The following is an 11,654-nucleotide window of genomic DNA, read 5'->3' as shown; positions in this document are numbered from 1 at the left end:
CTCTACTAGCCTAGAGTACACACTCAGCAGACAAATAGATGGACAGACTTTTGGGTCAGCCAGCTACTGAGCTGGAACTAGAAAGCAGAGCTTCTCCCCTCTGCCCGACTTCTCCGCAGGGCCAGCCTTCAGGGGCTCACCCAGGAGCTCACTCCCGCCCCCTGGCGCTCCGCCAGCCGTCATCCCCGTGAGGTCAGCCACGGGCCCGCGATTTCAGGGAAATACCAGCTCCTTATTAAAAACAGGCGGCGGTCAGGCCCCCGCTGCCTTCCCAGTAGAAACGAGAGTGTTTGTTCCAAGAGGAACAAGAGTGGGCAGGGCCTAGCCGGGACGGGGCTGTGGGAGGCTTGGGCAGCAGTACCTGGTCTCCCAGAGGGGGTCAGGGCGACCTGAGTGGGGGTGAGGGAGGTGGGGTTATCCTGCAATTTTGGCAAGAACGGCCAGCTGGGGCGGGCGGGGGTGGGGGGATGGCTGTAGGGGGGCACGTGGAGGCTGAGCCGACCTGGGGAGAGTCGTGGTTTGTGACCCGGGAAGCAGCGGGAACAGGCCGGGCAATCTGCCCCCCCTCAGGCACAGGAGTCGGGGGCCTAAGGGAAAGCCGGCCGCGGGGGGCCAGCCCCCACCCGGATCCCCGGGCCTGGGTCTCAGAACTGCTGCCTGCCGCCTCCAGGAGCTCCGCCGCGGCCCGCCCTGCAGGGGACGCGCGAGGGCCGCCCCGCCGCCTCAGGCCCGGCCCTGCCAGGCAGCCCGGCATCTGGAGCGAGTTAGGCCTGGGAGGCCTGGCGGGCGGCGGCGTGAGCTCATCCCGGCCCGCCCCGCTGCGGTTTCCAGGCGCGGTGAAGGGAACAGAACACAGAAGCGCCGCGCCGCGGGCCGGCCGGGGGAGCGCGGCGGGAGCGGCGACTCCTCCCGGGATGTGGGTGTGAGGGGAGAGGCGCAGTGTGTGCCACTGGCGAGTCGCCCGGCGAGGGCTGAGCCCGGGCAGCCGGCCGCCAGCGTGTGTCGCTGTGTGTCACCGTGTCATGGCTTGTGAGAGTGTGTCGCCCTGAGGAAACAGTGCGTGTGATCGGTTGCACACATCCCAGGCCAGACGCCTCATTTTACGGAAATGAAGGCCAAGGGCAGAGGAAGGAGAGGGCCAGCTTTGTGGCTCCCGGCCCCTGAGCCTGTGTCCTCCCTACTGTGTGCAGAAGCTCAGAACCAGCCGGCTGTACCCCATGTGCTAGGGTCAATCCACAGCCCAAGGCCCCTCCCCCCATACACATATTCCCCCTGGTCACTGTCCCTAGTGTCTGGTGATACCCATAGTGCCATATCCCTACCCTGGCTTCTGGTCCTGGGAGCCCTGGAGCCTCTGACACCTTGTATACCCTGGACCGTAGCCTCACGGTCTCCAGCAGGGAGCTAGGGCCCTTAAGACACAGGGTTCAAGACGTCAGGTACTCTCCTTCAGGAGCGAGGGAGAGACCTCGCCACACCAGGGCCGTGGCTGACAGTGACCCACGTGGACCACATGGAGAGACTCAGACACAACTGGATACAGACTCATACACAGAGACACACTGGCACGCATAAGGACATTCTCCAATTAGCAGGGCTCTGAACTGGGAGTCACCAGACAGGTTGCAAAGTAGTAGCAAAGCTGGGAGAGGCCTTTTAGTGAGATGCCACAGCTCCTGGCAGGAGGGCCTGCAGGTCACTGAACCCTGTGTCTTAAGGGCCCTAGCTCCCTGCTGGAGACCATGAGGCTACGGTCCAGGGTATACAAGGTGTCAGAGGCTCCAGGGCTCCCAGGACCAGAAGCCAGGGTAGGGATATGGCACTATGGGTATCACCAGACACTAGGGGAAGAGCTGGGACTAGAATGTGTACCTCTGAGCATCCAGAGCTCCCCCATCTGCCAACCTGGTCCTTGTCTTGAGCCCTTACCTCAGGAGCTACTGTCCCAGCTGGGTAGCTGCAGCCTCAGGTATGCCGGAGACCTTAGGGAGGTGACTCTGGCCCACCAGCCTTCCTGGCCAAATTCCCAGTATTGTCATGTCCTCCCAGCCTTCCCTTTACCCCCACATCCCAGCTGCGCCTCTGAGACAAGGACCGTGCATGCAGAATGGGGCACATGAGCCTAATCAGCCTACCTCACCAGCACCCAAGACGCAAGAGTCAGCAGTGCTGGACTTGCTAGGAGCTCTAGGACTCGACGTCCCCCCTGCGTTTCCACCTGTGAGAAAGAGGACACCCAGCCCCCATCGGCCTCCATAGAGAATGAGGGAATGTGGACTCAAAAGGGATGTGCATCTCCGGCAGCCACAGGGGCCCTCAGCTCCCAAGACACTAGGGCAAGCTGGGTGAGGGACTTTTTTAACTGGAATGACTTTGGTTTGCATAACCAGAGCTTCCAAATTACTTAGCAAAACATGTTTGCTTTTTAATTAACATGTGCTTGAAAAACAATGGTTTTAATTAAAGTGGGTGGGGGAAAGAAGGGACCGTGGGGGAGAATATTTCAAGGAGCTCCAAGTCTCAGACCAGACTTCTTAAAAATAAAGTGGGATCCTTGCCCCAAACCGGCAGAGACTGAGAGGACAGGATCCTTGGGGAGCCCCCAAACACCCTTGCCTGCCCGCACCCTCTCCAGCTCCCTTGCTGAGAATTTGCCCTTTTACTGACAGTTTAATTGCTCCTTTACCCACTATACCCTGGGCCCCCTGGGAAGGGGAGGTCTTTCAGAAGCAGTCTCAGGAGTGGATGAATGGGGGTTCATTCATAAGAGAAAGGGACCAGGGTGAGTGAAGACCTAGAATGTGGGCCTTGTTGGGAGAACATTAAGTTTACTAGGGAAACAGAGAAAGGAGGTGGGGGGGAGTGTACTATAAAATATTCAGATCCCCAGACTGGTGGACTGGAGGGTAGAACTGGTCCAGGGACCAGCTGCTGATATCCAAGCCCTAGGTGGGTGGGGTAGGGGAGTGGGGCTGTCTGTGAGCTGGGGCCAGGAACACAGATATGGAGGAGAGCACAGAGCCACAAGGGCAGAGTAAAGGAAGGGGCTGTGACTCTAGAAGCAGGAGTTGGCCTGGGCCTGGGGCCTCACTCTTCAGATGCTGATAGGCAAGGCAGCAAGTCTGATCTGTCCAGCAGGGGTCAGCATTGGCCCCACCATTGTGCGTGCAGGGGACACGCACCCTGTAGGTACTGGGTAAATGTTCCAGGAGAGTGAAAATGAAGAGATGGATGATCACTCCAAATCAGTCACATTTTCTCCCCTTTCTGACCTTTTGGGGCCAACACTGGGGTGAAACTCGGGGTCAGAGACCAGAACTGGGGTGGGATAGCATCCCAAGTCCCCACCCACGCAGATAAAGGGAGAGTAGAAAGGGCACCCCCAGGGGTCAGATCAAGTGGCCCCAAACACCCAGCTCCTGGTAGGCCCACCCAGGACCCTGTTTCTCATTAGGGGCCTTCTGGCCTCGCTGGCCTGCGCCCCCACATGAAACGTGCCTCCCTGTACTTAATTCATTACGCCGGGCTGGGTGGGAGGCCCTGCGGGCGGGGGTTATTTTTTCCCCTGAGCTCAGACATTCCTCGCTTTATTATTCTCCACATTTCAAAGCAGCTGTTGCCTCCCCCTACCACCCCCAGCTCAGAGTCCAGAAGGGGCCTCTCCAGGGCTCAGAACACCAGGGGCTTCCACACCTCTAGCACAGCACAGAAGGGAAACTGAGGCCCAGACATAAGTAGCATGGAGACCCAGAGGGAGCTGCAGAGACCTCCCCCAACCATCTACACCTGAACTTACCTCCTCTTAAGCCTGGATCCTCCTATGTGCTCCCCCTGCCTTCCTTGCCTCTATTTATTCCTTTCACACAGGTGGCCTCAGGAGCCCTCTCAACAACTCAAAGCCAGTCCTTGCCTCCTCTCCCCTGGAGCAGGTGCTAGATCAGTTCTCAGGGTCCCTGCCCTACTTGAGGCCCTAATAAACTGAGCCCCCATTGGGTCAATGGCATTACAGAGAGCAAGGCCTGTCCTGGAATCATGGACCAACCTAGAAAATTGCAGCAGGGGTCAGACTACTGGACCACCAAGTGGCCAGGCGGGACAGGGGAGAATCAGTTCTAAGGACCCAGTGTCTGAAAGCTAAAGAGGTTTTGCCCTACATGCAGAGTTGCCTCAACAGAGAGTGAGCTCCCCATCACTGGGGGTGTCCAAGCAAGTAGCATCTCATCAGACTTGTCCTGGAAAAGAGATTGGCCCAGATATCCGAGGCCCCTTCCTTCCCAACTTTGAGGTCAGAGTCTGGATCTTAAAGGCACAATACCAACTCCAGACAAATGGAATTAGGGGTCTCTCCTCACTCATTCAGAGGTGGCAAGACAAGTCTGCAAGTATGGGCCAAGGCACTAGGACAGGAAACTTGTCTTGGGGACTTGGACCAAGTCCAGCACATGAACTGGACCAAGGCCGGTGCAGGACCTGGCCAGGGCATTTTCATCGCCAGTTCACTACATGTGCTGGCAGTAGACGTGTGATCATTGTACACGGACCCAAATTCAATCGACCTGACCCTGACCCTCCTCACAGGGTTTTGCATGGAAGGGCAGCCTGCAGGGGTCAGGACCTCCACCCAGGGGAATGACTCTGCCACAGGGGAAACTGAGGCAGAAACCCAGTGGGGAAGGCAACCTGGGGGGACTGCTGAGGACGGAGTTTGGAGGTCATTCTTAATACTCTATGACCACCTTGCCCCTGCTGACCCTACAGTCTGGTAGGGGCTCGGTGGCTGGATCCTTGGGGGCCCAGGAGGGTAGAGTGGCTCTGTGATATAATTCTGAAACTTCTCCACATTCACAGCAAGCCTGGGAACCCAGAGATTGCCCACACCTATAGCTCCACACTCCAGAACTACCCTGGGAACCCCTCACTACAAGTGGCTAGATTGCACAGAGCCCGAGCTCCTGAGAGAAGGAGCAGCTCCTGGCTGACCCAGAGCTGTCTCTGCTTAGAAATGTGAGGTCTGGGTACATTATCCTCTTGGGGCCCTCCAGCCCTGGATCTGCTCACTCAGGCCAGGCCATGCAGAGCGAGGGAACCCCTGAAGTTTCTGGATGTGCCCAACTTCCCCTCTTGTCCCTTGCCCCGAGCACTATTTCCCTTCCGGGGCAGAAACCACTGAATGTTTGCTTCTTGCACAGCAGCCACCTTGCTGCCTGTAGGGACAAGAACTCCTGCCACTGACTTGCCACCTCCAGCTGCAAGCTCCAGAGGTAGGGACAGGTGTGGGCTTCCAGTGGTTAGGGGACACGCAGAATCTCAGACTCCAGGTACTCCAGTGAGGGGAGTTAAGACCTCTTCACCCATGTGCCCCCCACCCAAGCCCTGACCTCACCAGAGCCTGCTCTTCCCTGGGGCTTATCCACTCAGCCTCCGCCAAGTCCCCTCTCCCCACTCCATCCCAGCTGGCAGGGCCAGGCCTCTGTTAGTTACCACAGATGGAACATTCCCATCATGGAGCAGGATGAACCTAGAAAGTTGCCGGGCTGGGGTCAACCAGCTGGCCCACCAAGCAACCAGGTGTGGTAGGGAAGAAACAGTTCTAAGGACCCAGTTTCCAAGTGCTGAAATGGCACCTAATAGTTATATGACAGGGGATGAAAGAATGAATGTGATCACTCAAATGAATCTGGGGCCTGGGAAGGACCTGCCCCCTTCAGGGGTCTGTATCTGAGAGCTTGGAGACATGTCAATTGTTACAAACTGTGAGATTTCCTTAAAACTTTAAAACTGGACTTGGAAGATGTTATTTTGGCAAGTAAAGATGTGGAAAACAACAGCCACCAGCTACCATCACCATTGTTTTGTAAACAAAAGAATATTCTCAAGGCAAAAAAAAAAAAAAAAAAATGCAGGCCGGACTGGAGTTCAGAAGAAAGACAGATCCAGAAGATGCATAAACTGAGCTTCATGGAAAACACACATCATGCACTTTATTTTTCTATGAACATCATCATAGATTGGGCCCTAGGGCTTGGGGACTCCCAAGTGCTTCTGGCAGCCACCAGAACAAGAACTCCTTGTGCAGCCTTCCTGGCTGGAACTGGTTCCCCTCCGCTTGCATACCCCTCGGGACATGGTGCTCACTATCCACCCCAGTTAGCTCAAAAACTAAGGCTATCATTCTCAGTGGTGTCTGTGTTGTTTCTAAACCTACCATGGGAGGAAGGAAAAGAGATCAGAGTGGGAGTAAGATGGAAGAAGTGCTGAGGGAAGACAGAGGCCTCCAGATTCAGGGCACAAGAATGGTGGGGGTAAAAGGTACTCATGTTCAGTTGGAGCAAAGTATAAAACTCAGCAAGTTGGCCAAGACCCAAGACTCCCCAATGGGCATGTCCTCCCCACATCTCTGGAGTTCCAGAGTCTTCCAACTACCTCACCCAGTCCCCACGTCCCCATCAGAAGGGCTCTGAGGCATCCATGCTCACCAAGGCCTCAGTGGATTTGTGAGCTGCCGGAACCAGGAGAAGGAACAGACGGAAAGGAAATGGTGGAAGCTCAGGCGTCCCTAACCAGGCTGGGGAGGAGGGGCAGGCAGGGCCTCTTCCCTGTCTTGATCTACGAGGTCCTTACTCCCAGGGCCCTGGTGATTGTGACTGGAGGGAGCCGGTCGGGCGGTTGGCCCCGGGGAGACTCGTGTACACACACACACACGCTCCGCATTCCAGCTGTGCTAGGTCAGCATTTGGGCAAACCAGGATTGTGTGGCTTTGGGAGGGCGGGGAACAAATAACCCCCAAACTTGAGTGAGGGCAGGCCTGGGATTGATTGGAAGGAACATGGGAGAACCCCAGGGAGCCACTTTCTGACTGGGTCACTGGGTTCAAGATCTGGGGTTTTCCTGCTCTCCTTGAGGTGATAAGGTCATCCCTCTGGGCCTAGCCCTGTGCCCAGGCACACTTGTCCTGCCCCCTCCCCTCCATCCTCCCTACCACCCAAGGCTTCCAGACCAACAGCAGAGCACTCCAGCCTGGCACCCCAGCACCTACTTACGCAACATGAGGGTTGCCTGGCGCACAGCTGCCAGATTTCCTTTGCCCCTTCCTCTTCCCCTCCCATTTGATCTCCACCTCCACGCCCAATTTCATATACTCTGTTGCTTGGGCCCTTTCACTACACTCCCTGGTTTCTCCCAAGCTCTTCAGCTTTCTGTCAGCTGCTCTGCCAAAGAGTGCTTTGAGCCCTTTGGTTCAATCTCTCACACTTACTGGGGCACAGAAACCTTATCTGGTAAGGGTTTCCTCCAACACTTGATTTCTTCAAGACCCTGCCTGACTTCATTCTACCTTGGCCTGAATTTCTGGCTTTCTGGAGCCCCACTGGGTGCCATTTGCTCCGTGTCCTAGTGGTGACTCTGGGATCCCTATGGATGGTGTCTGGAGGGCGTGACGGCCACCAGGATCCACAGGCAGCACATGGTGATATCAGAGCAGAAGGACCACTTATTCCAGAGTCCTGAGTCTGAACTCTGTCACTGGCCCCCAGCCCCCTGACTGCCCCACTGACCCCCTGATTTGGACCAAGACTGGAGAGGTGACTATTCCTGCTACCTTAGAGAGACCTCGGGACCAGGCCTCAGGCCAGATAAGGAAGTGAAGCCTGGAGAGACCCCCGAAAAGACCCCAACCTTCTAGAGTATGTGACCTGGTGCTTGAAGCATGGAGGGAAGCAGGCCCACAGGAGGACAAGGCCCTTGCCCCCTCCCATCCCTTTCCACGGGCCACAGGGCTATGGGCTGGACCACCCTGCTCGAAGGGGGAGCTGGGACCAGTGTTTATGCAACTGTGGGGAGGCCGCAGCCTAGCTGGCAGTGCTGTCTGCCCAGCACCAGTGCTGACTCAGCAGAGCCCCTCAGCACGTACACATTCAGACGCACATGCAGACACAGACCCTCACACACACACGCACAGAGAAATAAACACACACGTGCATGTGCATAGACAGGCACACACATAACACATGCAGACACTCACAAACAAATACACAAGCACACAGGCACACCTGGGAACACAGGCACACCAATACACGAGGATACACACAAACACATTCTAACCCAGCTAAGGCAGGTGGGAGGACGCTGAATGAGGAGCACTCACACCCCCCTGCGGCTGAGAGTCACTCTCTAGGTCCTCCACACATCAGCTCTGACACTCACATCCTCACCCAGCAACCTGAGCCTCCAAACAGCTCACACATGGTCAGCACAGTCACATATAACAGGTAAATGACACCAGAATAGCAACACGGCCATGGGTGCCACAAAGATGTACCCTAACAAGTGGGACCAAACCACCCCTGCCCGAGCTCATCATGTACTATAGCCAGGTTCTGTCCCCACTAGCCACCCCTATCCCACCCCTTCTTGATCTCCACAAGAGGGCTCAAGGAGGGGGTGCTGCAGAAAGTATTGGGAGGATGTATGGGATGTCTCCTATTGCCAAGCTAAGTGGGCGGTAGCTCCCAGAAGCTAGGGGAGCCTACAAGAAGGGAGTATATCTGGGAGGCATGGGACACGGCAGGGGCATACTGGAAACTGGAAGAGGGGCAGGCATTCTTAAGAGAGCAGGACACCATGCATCCCCTAAGACATTTGTAAACTTGGAGGAAAAGGCATTTCTTGCCTGGAGATGAATGAGAACAGGTATGATTTCCACCTACAGGTCTCCAGTCTAGGGTGAACAACCCAAGAAGAAAATTCTGGAACCACCCATTCCCATATGGGCCCTCGAGACTTTTGAAGGGGGAGCCTCGCAGTTCCAGGACCCGGCGTGCAGGAGTGAAGTGCCCAGGGCAGGCAGGAGCTAGGGACTGCGCAGATGGGTTATCAACCATATCTAGTGGCTCCCTGCCCTGCCTGGAGCCAAAGGGAGGTCCTGCTCTTCTCTGCAGAGCTGCTCAGCCACCAGTTGACCAGGGAGGCTAGCCAGAGTCCAGCAAGGTCTCCCATGCACACGGAGACCCCCTCCCAGCCAAGGCCACTGCAGCAAGGCACGCATGCCTCCAGCCCCTGCCTGCCCCACCAGCCACGACCCCTCCCCACCTCCAATCAGCCCTGGGGCTGGAGTGAACTGTTCAGATCAGGAAAGAAAACAGAAAGTCTCAAAATCTGCCCAAAATTTTGCTGAGAGTATTTTCAAAACTGACCTGGAAATCTGACCACCTTTCACCATCTCGCCCGGGCCCCAGCTTGCATTGCTTCTCTTCTGGATCTCCTAACCGGTCTCCCTGCTTCAGCTTTGCCTCCCAATCTGCTCCCCACATGGCAGCCAGAGTGATGCTGATAAAACGGCTCCCAGAGCACACACCAAAGTCCTTCCCACAGCCCACCAGCCCTCTGTCTCTCTGACTCATGTCCTGCCACCTCCCCGTCGAACTCTCTGCTCCCACCTCAGGGCCGCTGTGCCCTCTGCCAAAAAGTCTTCCCTCAGATGCCTGCTTGGCTCCCTGGTGCAGATGATGAAGTGCCCCCACAAACGTCCCAGCCTGCCTGTGGGGCCTTATCCCAAGCGGAGATAACGGTGTGAGTAGTCAGGTTTCTTCAGCCCTCGGTGGGACGACCCTACCTCCTGGAGGTCCCAGCAGGGCGGGCCCCCAGTGCCCACAGAGCTTTCTTTACCTCAAGTGCCCAGGGACACCCCTCCCTTGCCAGCTGCTCACCCATGCCCCCAGGAGACTACTCACATCCAGGCTCTGCTTCTGAGGAAGCCCAGTCCATGAGTGGTTCCTCAAAAAAGTGGAATCATACAGTAGTGTCTTTCTGTGTTGGTTTATTTTACTTGTATTGTCCTCAAAGCTCATTCATGCTATAAGATGCATTTGAATTCCCTTCCTCTTCAAAGCTGAGTAATATACCACGCTATGGATGAGCCACATTTTACTTATCCATCCACTGATGGACACTTGGGTTGTTTTGCCCTTAGGCTGTTGTCAATAACGCAGTGGTAAACATGGTGTACAAATCTCCCTTCTAGTCCCTGCTTTCAATTCTTTGGGGTCTATATGCAGAAATGCAATTACTATGTCACAAGGTAATGAGGTTTTTAATTTTTTGAGGCCCCTCCATCCTGTTTTCCATAGCAGCCGCACCATTTTGCAGCAGTGTCCAAAGCTTCCAGTTACTCTACATTCTCACCGACACTTGCTGTTTTCTGGTTTTGGCATAATAGCCATCCAAGTGGTGGAAATAGTATCGCATCATGATTTCTGTTTACATTTCCCTAATGACTGATGATGTGGAGCAGCTTTTCATGTGCTTATTGACCATCTGTCTACCTTCTTTGGAAAAATGTTTATTCAAGTCCTCTGCCCATTTTTGAATTGGATTGTTTAATTTTTTGTTGTTAAGTTGTAGGAATGCTTTATATATTCTGCATATTAGCTCCTCGCCTTTAAATCTTTGCCTGACTATTATCTTCTCGGGTAATTACTGACCTCACTATTGAACATGTCAATCCCCTTCCCATTCTCTCTCTCTCTCTCTCTCTCTCTCTCTCTCTCTCTCTCTCTCTCACTCACACACACACACACACACACACACACACGTGGTTTGGTGATTTGTCAGGTTTGGGTGACAAGTCAAGGGCAGAGGCTTTCCCTGCTTTCGCTACTGCATGCTCCCAGTGCCTAGAACAAAGCCTGGCACACAGTAGGTGCTCAATAAATGCAGAGATAATGAAAGGAAGATGCATCAGACTCCTGCAGACAGGCTCACACCCCCTCGCATGTCCTCTCGCACACATGCTGACACACATCCACACACATGCTCCCACAGCTTCACCCTGACATGCTGGACGCAGACATCCCACGTGACAGTGAACTCCTTCCATCCCACCCTCACACACCTCACTGCACATGCACTCGCACCCACATGCGCCCTGATGGGCTCACAGGGCTCCCGGGTCTTCCTGGCCTACAGGCTGTCTCCTACCTGCGTGGCCACGCCCTCTCTGAGTCCCTGACCTCCTCCACATGCTCTATTTCTAGAGTCCCCAGTCCTCTGCGGGCCATTGCTCTTCCTCCCCATCAACCCTGTGTGGATCCCATCCTCCGGGAGGCCTCCCTTCACTCTCCCCACGGACTCCAAAGCAGGGAGGGCCTGGGCCCAGAGCCAGGCATGGGCAACGATGCAGCAGAGCATGTGCCTCTGTTCCCACCACTGCCATGGCCGCACCTGCTTCTCTGAGAAGCCCCGGCGGAGGAGCCACTGGTGGGCCCCGGACGCCACCCCAGGAAGGGCTCTATCTCTGGCCTAGAGTCACATCAGATGTAGAATGTCTCAGTTTCCCCAACCTCGTCACACAGAGATCTAAGATCCCTTTAGCTCCAACAGTCTGGGAACAAATTTAGCTCCTGCTCTGCCACCAAGTCTCACTGTGATTCAAGCAAGGCCCTTCTGTGCTCTGGGCCTCAGTTTCCCCACCGGTGACATGGGTGGTTCTGACCCAATGTCCTGTGGCTTCCTGATTGCTCACGGTGATGAGACACTTCAGACAGTGCTCCCAGGCTCCCAGTGGCATCCCTGTGTTAGGGCCCACAGCACAGCTGCCTTCTTCAGAAGGTAGAGGGGAGGGCGAGAGCTAGGGAGAGGCACCCAGTCCTCTTTAAGC

Source organism: Talpa europaea, assembly GCF_964194135.1.
Source record: "Talpa europaea genome assembly, chromosome: 11".
NCBI classification, from domain to species: domain Eukaryota; kingdom Metazoa; phylum Chordata; class Mammalia; order Eulipotyphla; family Talpidae; genus Talpa; species Talpa europaea.
This window is presented reverse-complemented; position numbering follows the sequence as displayed.